General features: G+C 40.9%; 1 long non-coding RNA gene and 1 pseudogene across 2 annotated transcripts in view; one reads left to right on the top strand and one right to left on the bottom strand.

Annotated features, from left to right (window-relative positions):
• Positions 1–2030: 2030 nt before the first annotated feature.
• LOC138439288 (uncharacterized) overlaps positions 2031–17848 on the bottom strand; it is a 50490-nt gene continuing 34672 nt past the window's right edge. Inside the window, exons 2-7 of one of the 2 annotated variants that reach the window (XR_011256670.1) lie at positions 16338–16437; positions 16073–16196; positions 15503–15610; positions 15024–15067; positions 7744–7879; positions 2031–2249 (exon numbers count right to left, since the gene is read on the bottom strand). This is a non-coding gene — a long non-coding RNA (uncharacterized lncRNA). Of the gene's footprint in view, positions 2250–7743; positions 7880–15023; positions 15068–15502; positions 15611–16072; positions 16231–16337; positions 16438–17848 lie in introns of both variants that reach the window. The other variant, XR_011256671.1, reaches the window with a different exon arrangement.
• Positions 14573–14999, top strand: LOC138439039 (large ribosomal subunit protein uL22m pseudogene; annotated as a pseudogene).

The raw sequence follows: 17848 nt of genomic DNA, 5'->3' as shown, positions 1-17848 counted from the left end.
TAGCTGTGTGATCTTAGGCAATAACTTCATCTTGTAGCACTTGTTTTTTTCTCCTGTAAATGTTCAGCTAAAATACCCCTCTCAAAGGAGCATTTTGTCAAGGAGTAAATGGAATGCAGACATGTTTAATACATTGGCTGACACATAGTAAGATGCTTGATAAATAGTGTTGTTTTCCTTTCCTGCTATATATGATCAATAACGTGAACAGCTGAGAATATAAATACAGATATTTTTCTAATCTGATGAACTCAAAGAAATTATGGGAAAGGAAGAATAATTCAAACTAGTGTTGGACTAACTTGCAGAAGTTCACTCAACCAAGGGTGACTGGGTTAACCCTAGCATCAGGTGATGTTGGGCATGGGCCATTTTGGGTCCTGGCTGGGATTTAAGCCAGGAGACCTAAGGCCAAGGCTGAGAATGAGGCACAGTATGAAGCCAAGGAGATCAACCTGAGCCAAGGGGAGACAGAGGCTGGTGCTCAAGGCAGCAGAGGTCAACACTGAGCGACAGCCAGTCCTCAGAGAACCTGGAAGAAGCCTAGAAGGAGGCAAAGGGTTGGCCTCAAGGAATAAACCAGAAGCCCAAGATCTGCATGGGGAAGGTAGCGGAGCCTAGACAAGGTGGGACTCCAGAGCAGCAAGGCCAAAGCTAAGATCGTTTATGAGATGGCTTATAGTCTTCAAAAATCACTCTTTTTATATTAGCCTGACTAAACTTTTCTGTCCTCATCATAGTCTCTCTTTCTGGTAGGCTTTCTTTGATGGGCATAAAAGTATCTTTCTATAATTAGATCCTATCCTAGGAAGTACAGGTTAAATAATGTAACTCCAAAATCTCAGTGGCTTAACATGATAAAAGTTTATTTTAAGCTCCTATCACAGTTTCACCATAAGTCTGTGGAGGTGGGTAGGAAGGGGACTTTGCTTCATGTACTTACAAAAGGACATTATTGTTCATTCATCCTATATATAATGGTTTCCCATTCTAACCCTCTCCTAAATCCCCCCTCCTTGGCAACTGCAAGTTTGTCTTCTATGTCTGTGAGTCTGTTTCTCTTTTGTAGATAAGTTCATTTGTGTCATATTCTAGATTCACACATAAGTGATATCATGTGGTATTTGTCTTTCTCTTTCTGACTTCTCTTCGTATGATAATCTCAAGGTCCATCCATGTGGCTGAAAATGGAATTATTTCATTCTTTTTTATGACTGAGTAATATTCCATTGTTTACACACACACACACAAACACACTACATCTTCTTTATCCATTCATCTGTTGATGGACATTTAGGGTGTTTGCATATTTTTGGCTATTATAAATAGTCCTGCTATGAACATAGGAATGCATGTATCATTTTAAATTATAGTTTTGTCCAAAAATATGCTCTAGGAATGGTACTGCTGGATCATATGGTAACTCTATTTGTTTTTTAAGGAAGCTCCATATTGTTCTCCATAGTCACTGCACCAATTTACATTCCCACCAACAGTGTGGGAGGGTGTCCTTTTCTCCATACACTCTCCGGCATTTGTTATTCATAAACATTTTAATGATGGCCTTCTGACTGGTGTGAGTGGGATCTCATCGTAGTTTTGACTTATATTTCTATAATAATTAGTAATCCAACAGGGATTCTTAATTATTTTCCTTATTCCTTTTTTTGGTCACATATTCTTTTGGAAGTTAGTTGAAATTGTATGGACTTTATCTTAGCATAAGATTTAATTATATAAAAGAAAATGCACAGTATTACAAAGGAAACCAACTAAATCCTAATACTGTTAGCAAAATAGTAAGAATACAAAACTGTGATAAAAGTAATGCATGTGCTTCTTTATCGATGTATGATATCTTTCATCCAGGGTATCATCTTTGGAGGACTTACAAAGTGTCACTGAGTGCTCACTGCTAAACCTGAATCAGGGTCAGCCCCACAGTTGGGTATTTATTTAGCACGTGCTTCTGTATGCTGTTCTGATTATCTGCCACGGTGCAAAACTACCCTTCCCCCAAAAACACGTAGTGACTTAAAACAATCTTTTTATTGTGCCGGGCAATTTGTCTCGGATCTACATGGCATCCTCTAGGGAAGCTGGAGCTTCCACTGGGCATCTTCCAAGATGGCATCTGTATTCACATGCTTGGCACGACAGTGCTGCTCGACCCCCATCTCCACATAGCTTAGGCTTCTCACAGCATGGCGGTCTCACGGTGCTCATACTTCCCAGATGGTACCTGGCTTCTGAGATCAAGTATTCCAAGAGACAGAAGTGGAAGATGAGAGCATGAATAAGGATACTTTGCTAACAGCCTAATTCTGGGAAATTATGAGAAAGGAAAAATAATTCAAGCTAGTATTATACTACGCTCAGAAGTTCACTCAGTCAGTGGTGACCTGGTCAACTCTAGCATCAGGTGATGTTAAATAGGGGCCGCAGCCTCACTACTGCCATAGTCAAAATACTCAAAGCACTAACTTAGATTCAGAGGGGAATGAACAATGACCTCACCTCTCAATGGGAGGGATGTCAAAGAAATTGTGTTCATCTTTAATATGCCATATATTGAATATATAAAATCTCATTTAATCTGTGTAATAACACTATGAAGTAGACATCACTGTCTGCTTTTTACTGATGAGACAGACCACAAAGAAGTATTTTGTCCAAAGTCACAAACCTAGTGAGTTTGAAGCTACTAGGCTAGTCTGATTGCGATGACTGGGCTCTTAACTACTTTGTATTCTTTATTCCACTCGACTTAAATCTACTACTTGAAAAGCAACACAGAATCTATCAGAAAAGTAAAACAGTAGTGCATTATAGAAGAACCGTTGGTTGCCTACCCAACATTCATTCTCTCCCTCCTCCCAGACTTATTCGGAAATGCAAATCATATCACTGAAGGGCCATATTCAACAGTTAGGTTTAACCGTGTTTTGTTCAATGAGATACAAGAAGCAGTATTGTGTGATTTTCAGACAGTGTCATTAAAGAGAGTTCTTGATCTTCTGGATGTCATGCCAATGTGATCACTGGCACTCAGTAGCAATGTTGTAATGTGAGGGAACTTGCTAAAGTGACAGAGTACCAGGTGGCACTAGTAGTAAAGAACCCACCTGCCAGTGAGTGTAGGAGATATAAGAGACCTGGGTTTGATCCCTGGGTCGGGAAGATCCCCTGGAGGAGGGCTTGGCAACCCACTCCAGTATTCTTGCCTACGGAATCCAGTGGACCGAGAAGCCTGGCAGGCTTAGTCCATAGAGTTGCAAACACTTGAGTTGGACATGACTGAAGCGACATAGCATGCATAAAGCAGCAGAGTAGTAACACAGTTGAAACCCGAATCTTGATGATCATGGAGTTGCCGTATTGGTCTTGGGCAGCTGCCTCTGGACTTTGTTAATTGAGGGAGAAATAACATTATATCTTGGTCTGCATTCTCAGTTGCTGAGTTGTACCCAACTCTTCGTGACCCTATGAACTGTAGCTTCTGCCAGGCTACTCTATCTGTGGGATTCTCCAGGCAAGATATTGGAGTGGGTTGCCATTTCCTTCTCCAGGGGATTTTCCTGACACAGGGAGAGAAACAACATCTCCTGCATTTGCAGGTGGATTCTTTACCACCAAGGCACCTGAGAAGCCCGTACTTGGTCTATGCCACAGTAACTTAGAGTTTTCTGTTTCTTACAGTTGAACCTAATCCTAAATAATATAGATGAGATGTGTGTATAAGTATAAACTTAGTCATGACAGCTTAACCTTAATGGAAGTTTAAGGTTACAGGAAATCAGCAATAAACCAAAACTGCGTTATAAAGAAGAGGTGTATGAGAATAGCTCAGGAAAGATTAGAACACTCTATGTATTTGTCCACTTTAAAATATTACAGAGTGTTGAGCATGTTTGCCAAAACATTGGAGACCAGTTCAGTGCAGTTCAGTCACTCAGTTATGTGCGACTCTTTGCAGCCCCATGAATTGCATCACGCCAGGCCTCCCTGTCCATCACTAACTTCTGGAGTTCACCAAAACCCATGTCCATTGAATCAGCGATGCTCTCCAACCATTTCATCCTCTGTTGTCCCCTTCTCCTCTTGCCCTCAATCTTTCCCAGCATCAGGGTCTTTTCAAATGAGTCTGCTCTTCACATCAGGTGGCCAAAGTGTTGGAGTTTCAGCTTCAGCATCAGTCCCTCCAATGAACACCCAGGACTGATCTCTTTTAGGATGGACTGGCTGGATCTCCTTGCAGCCCAAGGGACTATCAAGAGTCTTCTCCAACACCACAGTTCAAAAGCATCAATTCTTCGGGCTCAGCTTTCTTTATAGTCCAACTCTCACATCCATACATGACCACTGGAAAAACCATAGCCTTGACTAGACGGACCTTTGTTGGCAAAGTAATGTCTCTGCTTTTGAATATGCTATCTAGGTTGGTCATAACTTTCCTTCCAAGTGGTAAGGGTCTCTTAATTTCATGGCTGCAATCACCATATGCAGTGATTTTGAAGCCCAGAAAAATAAAGTATGAGACTGTTTCCACTGTTTCCCCATCTATTTCCCATGAAGTGATGGGACCGGATGCCATGATCTTCATTTTCTGAATGTTGAACTTTAAGCCAACTATTTCACTCTCCTCTTTCACTTTCATCAAGAGGCTCTTTAGTTCTTCTTCACTTTCTGCCATAAGGGTGGTGTCATCTGCATATTGGAGTTTATTGATATTTCTCCTGGCAATCTTGATTCCAGCTTGTGTTTCTTCCAGCCCAGCGTTTCTCATGATGTACTCTGCATATAAGTTAAATAAGCAGGGTGACAATATCCAGCCTTGACGTACTCCTTTTCCTATTTGGAACCAGTCTGTTGTTCCATGTCCAGTTCTAACTGCTGTTTCCTGACCTGCATACAGGTTTCTCAAGAGGCAGGTCAGGTGGTCTGGTATTCCCATGTCTCTCAGAATTTTCCACTGTTTATCCATACAGTGGATCCACTGTGATCCATACAGTCAAAGGCTTTGGCATAGTCAATAAAGCAGAAATAGATGTTTTTCTGGAACTCACTTCCTTTTTCCATGATGCAGCGGATGTTGGCAGTTTGATCTCTAGTTCCTTTGCTTTTTCTAAAATCAGCTTGAACATCTGGAAGTTCATGGTTCACATATTGCTGAAGCCTGGCTTGGAGAATTTTGAACATTACTTTACTAGAGTGTGAGATGAGTGCAATTGTGTGGTAGTTTGAGCATTCTTTGGCATTGCCTTTCTTTGGGATTGGAATGAAAATTGACCATTTCCAGTCCTGTGGCCACTGCTGAGTTTTCCACATTTGCTGGAATATTGAGTGCAGCACTTTCACAGCATCATCTTTCAGGATTTGAAATAGCTCAACTGGAATTCCATCACCTCCACTAGCTTTGTTTGTAGTGATGCTTTCTAAGGCCCACTTGATTTCACATTCCAGGATGTCTGGCTCTAGGTGAGTGATCACACCATCATGATTATCTTGGTCGTGAAGATCTTTTTTGTACAGTTCTTCTGTGTATTCTTGCCACCTCTTCTTAATATCTTCTGCTTCTGTTAGGTCCATACCATTTCTGTCCTTTATTGAGCCCATATTTGCATGAAATGTTCCTTTGGTTTCTCTAATTTTCTTGAAGAGATCTCTAGTCTTTCCCATTCTATTGTTTTCCTCTATTTCTTTGCATTGATCACTGAGGATGGCTTTCTTATCTCTCCTTGCTGTTCTTTGGAACTCTGCATTCAAATGGGTATATCTTTCCTTTTTTCCTTTGCTTTTTGCTTTCCTTCTTTTCACAGCTATTTGTAAGGCCTCCTCAGACAGACATTTTGCTTTTTTGCATTTCTTTTTCTTGGGGATGGTCTTGATACCTGTCTCCTGTACAGTGTCACAAACTTCCACCCATAGTTCATCAGGCACTCTATCAGATCTAATCCCTTAAATCTATTTCTCACTTCCACTGTACAATCATAAGGGATTTGACTTAGATCATACCTGAATGATCTAGTGGTTTTCTCCACTTTCTTCAATTTCAGTCTGAATTTGGCAATAACGAGTTAATGATCTGAGCCATAGTCAGCTCCCGCTCTTGTTTTTGCTAGCTGTATAGAGCTTCTCCATCTTTGGCTACAAAGAATATAATCAATCTGATTATGTGTCGACCATCTGGTGATGTCCATGTGTAGAGTCTTCTCTGTGTTGTTGGAAGAGGGTGTTAGCTATGACCAGTGCGTTCTCTTGGCAGAACTCTATTAGCCTTTGCCCTGCTTCATTTTGTACTACAAGGCCAAATTTGCCTGTTACTCCAGGTGTTTCTCGATTTGCTACTTTTGCATTCCAGTCCCCTATAATGAAAAGGACATCTTTTTTGGGTGTTAGTTCTAGAAGGTGTTGCGGAAGCAAATCCAAAAGCCATGTTTGTCTTCAATACATAAAAATAGGGCTGCCTTGAGAGAAACTTATAAACTGTCTCCCTCCCATGTTTGTTGACTATTGGTGATGTTTCCTTAGGATTGGTTCTCGGTCCAATAGGCTTTTTATTTCCTTTGGTGGTTTATGTAATGGAATACAGAAGTAACTCATTATATTCCTAAAATAAAATTTCAGTGTAAGAAGAGAGGCCCTTAATTTGGAATGGTTTTGATTTAGTTGGAGAAGTTATCAGAGACCATGCATAGAAATAAATTTCACCCACTGAAATGAGAACACCTCTTTGTGCCTCAGTGTGCCTCAGTGAAGGAGCTCGACAAGATAGTCCCCAGGGTTCATTCTAGTCTTGAGGATGAAAAACCATATGACTATGATAGTCAAAGTTGAAAAATATTCAGTAGCTTTTAGCCGTTATATGGATATGTTATTAAACTGAAACAGTTGTAAAAGAAAAAACATAAAGTTTGTTTTTTTTTTACCATAATTTTGTGGTAGCTCTCCCCTGAGCATATGGGTCAGCATTCTTAGTTGCAAATGGAAAATTCTGCCTGATTTAAGCAAAAAAGAAATTTCTCAAAAGGCTCTTGGAGCAACTCAAGCATCTCCAGGCAGGCCATGCTTAAAACCCAGGTGAGAATCAGAGCCCAAATCACATCTAAGGACATATGACAGCAACATGTCTGCTGCTCCCACTAAATGCCTGGCTGCCCCTGGAGGCTCCAGAGGGCACAGATGAATTCTTGACCCTTCCAGCTCTTTGCCTCACTCATTCCAGATTTGAAGTCTTGAGCAGAAACACCTGATTGGCCAAGACTGGATTACACCTGAGCCCAAACTTCCAGAGACAGTGAAATCAAGGATCATTCTCTGAAGTCTATAAAATAGGGAATTCCCCCAAACACACGCAAGGGCTCCTTCAAATTTCCACTACATCTGCTATACTTAGCGTTATCTCTATCAAGTGTACCTACAGATGTGTTTATTATATAGGTTCTACTGCATATGTCAGAGACTCCAAGCAACTGTGACTTACATAAGGTAGACATTTATCTTCTCTCATGTTACAGTCAAGAAATAGATGGTTCCAGACATGGCATGGAGCCATAAATTCATTCAGGGATCCAAGTTTTTTGCACATCCCATAGTTCTATGATACTTTGGATATTGCCTTTATCCAAACAGTCCAATATGACACACCAGCACATCCACATCCACATTGCAAGGAGTATGATAGAAAATGGAAGAAAGATGGGCCTGTTCTTACATTAAGACACATCCCAGAGTTGAACATACCTCCTATCATATGCAGTTGGCCAGCTCTTAGTAACATGATGATGCTTAATGGTACAGGAGGTTGAACAATGCCGTCTTTATACTGAACTTTATATTGGACGTCCCATGCAATGTCCACCAATCAAGGGTTCCATCACTATAAGAGAAGGGGAGAAAAGAAACTGGAGGACAACCAGTATTGAAGCAGTCGCTCTCTAGACAAATAGCAGGTTGAAATTTTAGCGAATAAGATTAGGTAAGAATATAATAGAATTTTCTGTGAAGGTTGCTGAACACAGTTAATTTAAAATGTGAGAAATGTTTCCAAATGCCTAAAAATGGGATAGTGTTTCATTTGCAAATGAGATGGGTTGAGAAAAAGGATAGTTCATGCTCAGTCTCAGACTTAATGTTTATATTCAGAAATGACAAAGGTTAACAGACTGGACTCAATGAAAGCTTAAGGGTCTTTCTTGAGGCAGATTGCTATAGTCAGGATTGTATGCTTGGCAGAATGTAGTGTGCCAATGCAAATGCCCCTCTGGGTCTTTGTAGAACATGCAGCAGCCCCTAAGGAGGTCAGAGAGACCTTGGGGTTAGAAGAAATGGAGAAAATACTGGGAAAAATTCACAGATGAGAAATACATGGGCAAACTGGGTGCAAGTTCAAAGCTGTGGAAATAGTATGGAGAGTTAGAGGGCACTTGTATGTCTGGATCATCTTGCAACATGCTTCTTGAGGCAAAGAGTAACTGGGCTCTAAGCCACTGGTGACAAGGGTGGAGCGCAGTGCCCAGAGAATGGCAGCTAGGTCAGAACCTCCCAGGACCGCTGCTGCCTGGCTCAGAGGCTCCTGGGCTGACTATTCTGAACCATACTTTCAGAAGCAGTCTTCAAGGAACTGATTTCCTAGGATAGCAGTAACGCTTGGTTCATTTCCAGCACCGTACATGTCCCAAAAGCTTTTTATAGACATCCTCTATTCTCAAGATTTCAGGTTTATTATAAAGCTATACATGTTATCCTAGCAAACTCTGTGTCACAGGGAGCTTTGGTTTAGTATTGGTGTTTTTGTTGCCCTCTACCCTTTTCCCACATTATATAAATATATTGAAAAACACTAATAAAAGCATAGATTCTGGGACTGTTACATTTCTAATAATAATTATAGTATTAATAGTAACTAGTATTTTTTATTGATTTAGTGCTTTACATGAACTTTCACATTTAAAAAAGTTGAGGTGTAATTGACATGCAACATTATATTAGTTTCAGGTGTACAACAAAATGATTCTATAATTGTATACATTGAGAAATGATCACCACAGTAAGTCTTGTTCATGCTCATCACCACACATACAGAATTGTGTGTGTGTGTGTGTGTGTGTGTGTGCGATAAGAACTTTTAAGATTTACTCTCTTGGCAAATTTCAAATGTGCGATACAGTATGATTAACTATAGTTACCATGCTTTATATTATATCCCCATGATTTATTTATTCTATAATTGGAAGTTTGTAACTTTTATCTCCCTTTACCCATGTGGCCCACTCCCAACCCCTTCCTCTGGCAACCACCGATCTGTATCTATGAGGCCGGGCTTTTAGATTGCACATATTAGAGAGATCGTATGCATTTGTCTTTCTCTAGTATTTCACTTAGCATAGTGCCCCCAAGGTCCATTGATGTTGTTATAAATGGTGAAATTCTGTTCTTTTTAAAATAATCTTCCGCTGTGTATATATACCCCATTTTCTTTACCATTCATATATAGATGGACATTTAGGTTTTTCTGTATCTTGGCTATTGTAAGCAATGCTGCAAAGAACATGGGGTTTCTTCTACTCTTGGTCTACCACAATTTGACTCAGTGGACATGAGTCTGAGTGAACTCCAGGAGATGGTGATGGACAGGGAGGCCTGGCGTGCTGCGATTCATGGGGTTGCAAAGAGTTGGACACAACTGAGTGACTGAACTGAACTGAACTGAACCACAATTAGTTTAAGTTGTGGCAAGTACAAGGAGTATTTTTCAGGAAAAATGGATAACGACAATGGCCTATTTATTGCTGTCCCTAGTAAATAAAACAACATGTTTTAAATTCTTCTCTATTCCACCACTGAAGAATAACAAATCAACAGCCTTGTCCATTGATGGATGAATGGATAAGCAAAAATGTGGCAGATACACCCAATGGAATATTATTCAGCCTAAAATAGGACAGATATTCTGACATAAGGTATGATGTTGATAAACCTTGAAGGCATTATGCTAAGTGAAATAAGCCAGTCATAAAAAACCAAATACTGGGTAATTTCATTTATATGAGAACTAGAGTACTCACATTCACAGAGACAGAAAGTAGAACGGTGGTGGCCAGGGCCTGGAGAGAGGAGGGGAATGGGGAATTAGTGTTTAACAGGTATATTACTACCACCAATTTAATGGACAGAAATTTGAGCAGACTTTGGAAAACAGTGAAAGAGGAGCCTGGAATGCTACCATCCCTGGGATCACAAAGAGTTGGATACAAGTTACCAACTGAACAATAACTCAAGATTAAAAGAGATTTGCAGATGAATGGTGATGATATCTGTACAACAGTGTTAATATACCCAATAGCACTGAATTGTACACTTAAAAATGGTTAAGATGGTAAATTTTGTGTTATGTGTTTTTTACCACAATAGCAAAAATTTGGAAAAAATTATCAGTAGCTTTATCTGAGTTCAACATGGATACATTGGACTAGTCTTCTACATTATTATTTTCTAGTACCTACCTTTGGACTTCTTCAAGCAGTGTTTTTATAACACTCTAAGTGCCTATGCTATAATATCTCAGGGTTTGATAGATTTATACTCTCTTTGTGGGGTTTATTCAACCCTCCTTTGTGGCTTCCTTTCAAACTCTATGTTTTCTCTTACTTGATTTTATCTTTATTTCTCAAATGTCTACTGCACTCAGATCCTGTGTCAGTGGCTGAGAGCACAGGATCTTCACTTAGACTGCCTGGATGAAGTCCTTGCTCTGCTGCTTCTTTCCTCTGGCCCTTGGATGAATGACTTAACCTACCTGTGTCTGTTTCCTCTTCTGTATAAGAGTGATAATAATAGTATCCAGACATGCTAGGAGATTTAAAGATTTAATGCACATAAAGGGCTGAGGACAGTGCCTGTCACATAGTAAACACTTAATGAATATTCTCCATTCAGTTCAGTTTAATCGCTCAGTTGTGTCCTACTCTTTGCGATCCCATGAACTGCAGCACACCAGGCCTCCCTGTCCATCACCAACTCCCAGAGTTCACCCAAACTCATGTGCATCGAGTTGGTGATGCCATCCAGCCATCTCATCCTCTGTTGTCCCCTTCTCCTCCTGCCACCAATCCCTCCCAGCATTAGGGTCTTTTCCAAAGAGTTAACTCTTCGCATGAGGTGGCCAAAGTATTGGAGTTTCAGCTTCAACATCAGTCCTTCCAATGAACACCCAGGACTGATCTCCTTTAGGATGGACTGGTTGGATCTCTTTGCAGTCCAAGGGGCTCTCAGGAGTCTTCTCCAACACCACAGTTCAAAAGCATCAATTCTTTGGGGCTCAGCTTTCTTCACAGTCCAAATCTCACATCCATACATGACTACTGGAAAAGCCAGAGCCTTGACTACGACGGACCTTTGCTGGCAATGTAATATCTCTGCTTTTGAATATGCTATCTAGGTTGGTCATAACTTTCCTTCCAAGGAGTAAACATCTTTTAATTTCATGGCTGCAATCACCATCTGCAGTGATTTTGGAGCCCCCAAAACAAAGTCTGACACTGTTTCCACTGTTTCCCCATCTATTTCCCATGAAGTGGTGAGACCAGGTGCCATGATCTTCGTTTTCTGAATGTTGAGCTTTAAGCCAACTTTTTCACTCTCCTCTTTCACTTTCATCAAGAGGGTTTTTAGTTCCTCTTCACTTTTTGCCATAAGGGTGGTGTCATCTGCACATCTGAGGTTATTGATATTTCTTCCAGCAATCTTGACTCCAGCTTGTGTTTCTTCCAGCCCAGCGTTTCTCATGATGTACTCTGCACAGAAGTTAAATAAGCAGGGTGACAATATACAGCCTTGACGTACTCCTTTTCCTATCTGGAACCAGTCTGTTGTTCCATGTCCAGTTCTAACAGTTGTTTCCTGACCTGCATATAGGTTTCTCAAGAGGCAGGTCAGGTGGTCTGGTATTCCCATGTCTCTCAGAATTTTCCACAGTTTATTGTGATCCACACAGTCAAAGGCTTTGGCATAGTCAATAAACCAGAAATAGATATTTTTCTGGAACTCTCTTGCTTTTTCGATGATCCAGCGGATGTTGGCAATTTGATCTCTGGTTCCTCTGCCTTTTCTAAAACCAGCTTGAGCATCTGGAAGTTCACGGTTCATATATTGCTGAATTCTCTATTACTATAATTAAATTATTATTATTTCTGGAAGTTCTGAGAGTCTTCAGTAGGAAGCATCTCTTGATGTTTCTAGCAGCCCTGCCTGCCCTTGTTCTGGTAAGAACACTTGTCTTTACTCTGGATGACTGCCATCCTAAGTGATTCTATTAATCCTGGTTCCACCTAGATTCCCAAGCACTGTATGAACATTTAACTCAGGCCTGACCAGTCATACAATATTTCATCCCTCTAAAAGCAGTGACTGGTTCAAAGTGTGGGCCTGCGACCCAAGAAGGGCCAATCAGAGTTCTTCTTTGGTCATGACAAGGAGATTCTGGAATATGGTAGTCTGTGTTTATGCCAGGGCTGCCAAGCTGAGACAATGGAAGCTTTGCGTTATAGGCAGCCATCTTCCCTGTCTGCACAGAGGAAGCCCATCTGAGATGGGAAGCAGTAAGGCCAACACCCAAAATGAAAAAGAGCCAAGAGATAGTGTGGTGGGCTAGGGAGGAGAGAGCGAGATATGGGCCTGTAACTTTGCGTTTTGGGGGCTGGCAACCCTCTGTCAGCTCCTATCCTGAACTTTCCAGGTCTGGGAGCACACAAAGTATCATTTTGGCAAAGGTGGTTTGAGCTCAGCTGTTGTCACTGTAACTAAGAGACTCATGGCCAGGGTGCCCTTTACACTCTGTTTCTCCTTCTCCCTTCTCTTCCCTCCCTCCCATTTCTTTCTTCTCAGATCCTTGAGTGACAAGGCCCTTGTCCTGAACTGGGACGGTCAGACTCCTACTCTGTAAAGTCCCATCTCTTTTCTTTTCTTAGTTCTGGAGTTTTCCATCTCTGGCTAATTTTCCTAATTTTCTTTGCTGGGATCACTAGCTGTGACCTAAAACTTTTGTTTCTTCTTAAATCTCTCCTCCACCCCCCCCCTTTTTTTTTTCCACCTCAGACAACTTCTCTGTCTTCCTGTAAGCAGGTGTATCAAGTTTATTTTTTCTCCTTTGCTTTTCTTCTGCATCTTTGCAGCTGGTACATTTATGCCCTTCTTCTCTGACATTAATCTTTGGATATCTGCATAAATGTGTTTCTTTTTACTATAGAGGACACTGCCGTTTTATGTTTCATACCAGAAACACTTCCTGACTATGCATTCCTCATCTCTGGCTGTTCCCTATAACAAGTCAAATTATTGGTCCCTAAATGAAAACCACCAGCAAGTACCTAATTTCCCTCTCCTCACACCATCAGTTCTATTTCTCACTTATTCCTTTAGTCAAGCCTCAAACCAATACCTTTATCTAGGGCTGTTAAACTCTCAGAGGTATTTAAAGGCAAGTTTAGCTCTTACTTAGATTGTGATTCCAATTGATAAATGTAGAAGGAATGAAGAATACAGAAAGTCAACATTAGGCCAGTATCTAGTAGGAGGTGTTACAGGTAAGAACCATTGATGTATATACTAAATTCAATGAGCAAAGTATAAGGAGAAACAGGGTATTTGCATAGTCTCAAAGACTCTCCCCACAGGATATATATTGGTTATATAGGAGAAAATTAAAACTTCACACTAGAGAAACCTAGAAGACACCGCCTTAACCAGATGATCAAGATGAACATCACCACTAGTAAGACACATTAACATCCTATGATGCACTGAGAAGTGTACAATATTTTTTCTGAGATGTTCTTGCCAAAAGTGTACAACCTCAGTTGAATCATGAAACATTATCAGGCAAACCCAAACTGAGTCACATTCTGTAAACTAACTGGCCAGTCCTCTTCAGCAGTGTCAAGGTCATGATAAGGAAACACTGAGGAACTATGCAGATCAGAGGACATGACGGAGCCGGGGGAACTGTGAGTACATTTGACCCCAGATTAGATCATGGATGAAAAAAAGGATAGGAGAGGACAAGTGGGAAAATTTGACCAACATCTACAAATTAGGTGATGCTGTTATAAATGTTAATTTTCTAACATGTCTTCCCCTTTGTAGACAGTTCCGAGGAGCTTTCCATCAGCTCTTCCGAAGGTCTGGGCAGGAGAAATCACCAGTTGTCCTTAGCAATTGTCAGCTCAGTTTCATACCCTTGTGTTGATTCTCCTTCCCTCCCTGTTCCCCTTCCCTGTCCTGCCCTATTGCTCCCCAAATCATATTCCTAAATAAGCAACTTACAAGTCCCAGGAAAGACGGTGACTGCAAGACCTGAATGTTTGGATGTGTTATGGATGTGAGGGAGAAGCTGATCTTGGGGCTTCTTTCATCTTACAACGTTTCACCCTAATCACATATCCACACCAGTGCTTCTCTTGAAATTTCTTGAAAATGGGAGAATAATAAAAGTGTGTATCCTTCACAACTACCTGGAGAACTTTCTCAGATACCAGCTGAAATCTACCATTGTTGAAGACAAAGTACAGCAAAGATGTGGTATTTGGCAAAATTGATATGAGGAACGTCCTTTGACCAGGCTTTGGCTCAACTGGAATTCAGTGACCAAAAAACAGGGGCCCGAATAATGAAAGAGGTTCTCTTAAAAGCCCAAGATATAGCAGTGGGAGATCACAATTCAGATCCAACTTGTATATGGCTGAGTCCACTTCAGGGCAAGGCCAGTACTTGATACACATCAATATCACCATGGGGGTGGCTTTGGGATCATGGGATTATTTTGTGAAGTTGGTGGATGGCCCCTCACCTCCTCTTGAGGCACCAAAGACAGTGTAACCCACACCAAAGAAGATATTCAGGAGTTTCAAAACCCAACCATCACATTCACACTGTATGATGGGGGAATTCAGAATCCACAGTATATACTTTACTATTGGTTTTCTAAAACAAACAAAAATTAGTTTTTATGAAACAAAACGACTTACCAGTTCCAAAGTCTTCATCTTTCAGAGAACCAAGGCCAAGATACCTTCCAAGAAAACAATAAAAGGACACAACGTTGAGACCATCATGGAAGCTCCAGGATGTCTGATAAGATTCTCTTCTGCTCTTTGTGCTCTCTGTCCCCCTTGCTCTTCTTTTTAATGGAAGGCTAAAATGGCCAGTCCTTTTTGAACAGTCTGCCCTAATTCTTCAACTTTCCTCTGCTCGTTCTCCTCTTCCCTGGCTCCATTTGTAGCTGGTAGTTCATCCTCACTAGGCTCTAGGCCAAAGCCAGCAGAAAACCGGCTGCTTAAATAGCCTTCTTGCTCCGGTTAAACAAACTCCCCCTGATTCGCTGCGGCCGTCACTGCCCTTGCCACTCTCCTCTCCTCTAACATCTGCATATCTGCGTTCACATGTAGCTCTGGCCACCCTTCCCTTCTGACCAGTAAAACTTCCACCGCAACCACCCCATCTGTACCTTCAGGCCTTGCGGCTTTCCTCCAGAGCATCACCATTGACGTTTTATCAGCTTCTTTTCACACAACGCCACTCAGGCACTCATGCTCTTTGAACAAGGGTAGCGATGCTGTGGGGCAAATAGGGGAAATAATCAGTGAAGAAATAGTCCCTAAGGGCTGTCTGTTTGACTTCTTCAAGACAACAATAATATATTGATTCACTTGGAAAATATTTTTTTTTTCCAGCGCCTGATAGTGCTTCGGTGCTGGGAATACAGCAGTGAGTAAAACAGACAAAAGGCCCTGCCACATACAGCTTACATTTCAGTGAATAAGGATAACCGAGTGACAGAGTGGGGCTGAAGTGCTACATCTCTCTCTCCCTCTTTTTTTTAATACCTTTTTTCCTCAATGGCAGGCAAAGCACTCAGTCTATATCTTAAGAGCTAAACTTTATCAGTCTTACCACTCAAGCTTAGAATTTGTGTTTGACCCACTACCCACAAGCCACCGGGGTTCTCCTCTGTTGCCAGAAATGTTGATACCTAAATGGTCTTCAGCTGTAAACTATTAAAGGCTGTTCGACCTACCTTTCTCTGCCTCAGCTGGGACTGCACAACCTAAAGGGCAGAAATTGTCTCTTGGAGCAGGAGGGAGGCTCAGTTCTCCAGTGTTTTCACTCTGAGCTGCAGCTCTCTTTCATTGATGCCTCTTCTGTTTGTGGTTGAAAATATTCTCAGCTCTGTAACTTAATATTTATTATAACAACAGAAGAAAACTCCTTACATAACAGCCTGCTTTAAAACCATTGCTATTCTTAGTGGAGAGACAGTTAGTTAATGAGACCATGAATACCTGTGATATCTGCATTGGAAGCAGTTCAGCTTCAAAGATGGGTAAGCTGGTTCAGAACGAGGCCAAGGGGGAGACAGTCTTTCTTATTTCCCCTCATTCCCTGCAAAGATAATGGAAAATAACTGGTTACTTTTTCAGTTTGAGGTGCTCTCTCTTTGGGAATTTATTGTTGTTGTTTTTGAAGATAAAGAAATTTGTACTGCAGGCTCCAGATATAATGCTATCTAACTTTTCTGTTTCAAACATAATCTTGGGGAAGGGCATTTCCATTTCTCAATGGGATTTTAACAGTAGCGAACTCTCCAGCTGACTTGTCTTTACAAGATTCATCTTTCCAGGGCTTGCATTCTAACTACCCAAGATGATTTGGGGGATGGAAGATCTCCATCAGGGAGATTTGGTCCTTGGAAATTTACCTTTACAGATCACTTATGTTGGATTAACAATTACCTTTCTGTTATCAACAGCTTCTTAAATATAAATATTTTCTGGAAGGAGGTGCAGGAAAGGAAAAATTATTTTCTCTCTATTCTTCTAGTTTCTTGGCTGAGAACCCCTAGTAATGAAAGACATATTAACAAGAGAAAAATGAATGTAATTACATATGTACCAGGTACACCTGGCATCTTTCTGATCCAGAGATCGAACTTGTGTCTCTTGCATTACAGGGGAATTCATTACCACCTGAGCCAAGAGGGAAGCCCACAGAGTATCTTTTACATGGGAGATTTATCTCTCTTTCAGGAGGTCATATGTAGGTCAGACTGTTCTTGCACCAACTCTCAAGTACCTTAATTCAAAATAATCAGGATGCCAAAGTGGCATATTTGGAGGTGATGTATTCTGAATCCCCACAAAGGTAACAAATTGGTTTTTTTATGCATTAGTGAGTTCTGTCACATTAGTTTCCTCAACTTCAAAGAACTGAGCAGAATGAGCCTTGAATATCTCTCTTTTGGGGGGGGGAGGTATAAAGCCTTGAACTCTATGAGGGATAGGCATTGAGACAAGGTATGAGAGTCCCAAGGACGAAAAAGGGCCTGGGTGGCCTTGTGTGATTGTCAAGGATGTCAATAGGGTGATGTTGAGAGGATGGGGAGGCCCTGGAGATGTTGTCTTTTCTGTCCTAAGGATTTTTGTGAAAAAGTTTAGTTCTTTATGTAATGTTCTAAGGATTTTTGGTTTTTTATTTTGTTTTCTTTTTAAAAAAATTTTATTGGAGTACATTTAGCTTACAGTATTACATTCTGCATACAGCAAAGTGAATCAGTTATACATATACATATATCCACTCTTTTTAAGCTTCTTTTCCATATAGGTCATTAAAGAGTCGTGAATAGAGTTCCCTGTGCTATATAGTAGGTCCTTATTAGTTATCTTGTCCTAAGGATTTTGATGGCTCTCCTTCCTCTGTGGATATGTGTTGCTGCTTCTGGGAGTGAACCCCCCAGAACGCTACTCCCCAGGGTAAACTGTGTCTCTCAACCTTTTTACTCACTCTGAGTTAGTCC

Source organism: Ovis canadensis, chromosome 4 (assembly GCF_042477335.2).
Source record: "Ovis canadensis isolate MfBH-ARS-UI-01 breed Bighorn chromosome 4, ARS-UI_OviCan_v2, whole genome shotgun sequence".
Classification (NCBI taxonomy): Eukaryota; Metazoa; Chordata; class Mammalia; order Artiodactyla; family Bovidae; genus Ovis; species Ovis canadensis.
This window is presented reverse-complemented; position numbering and strand designations above follow the sequence as displayed.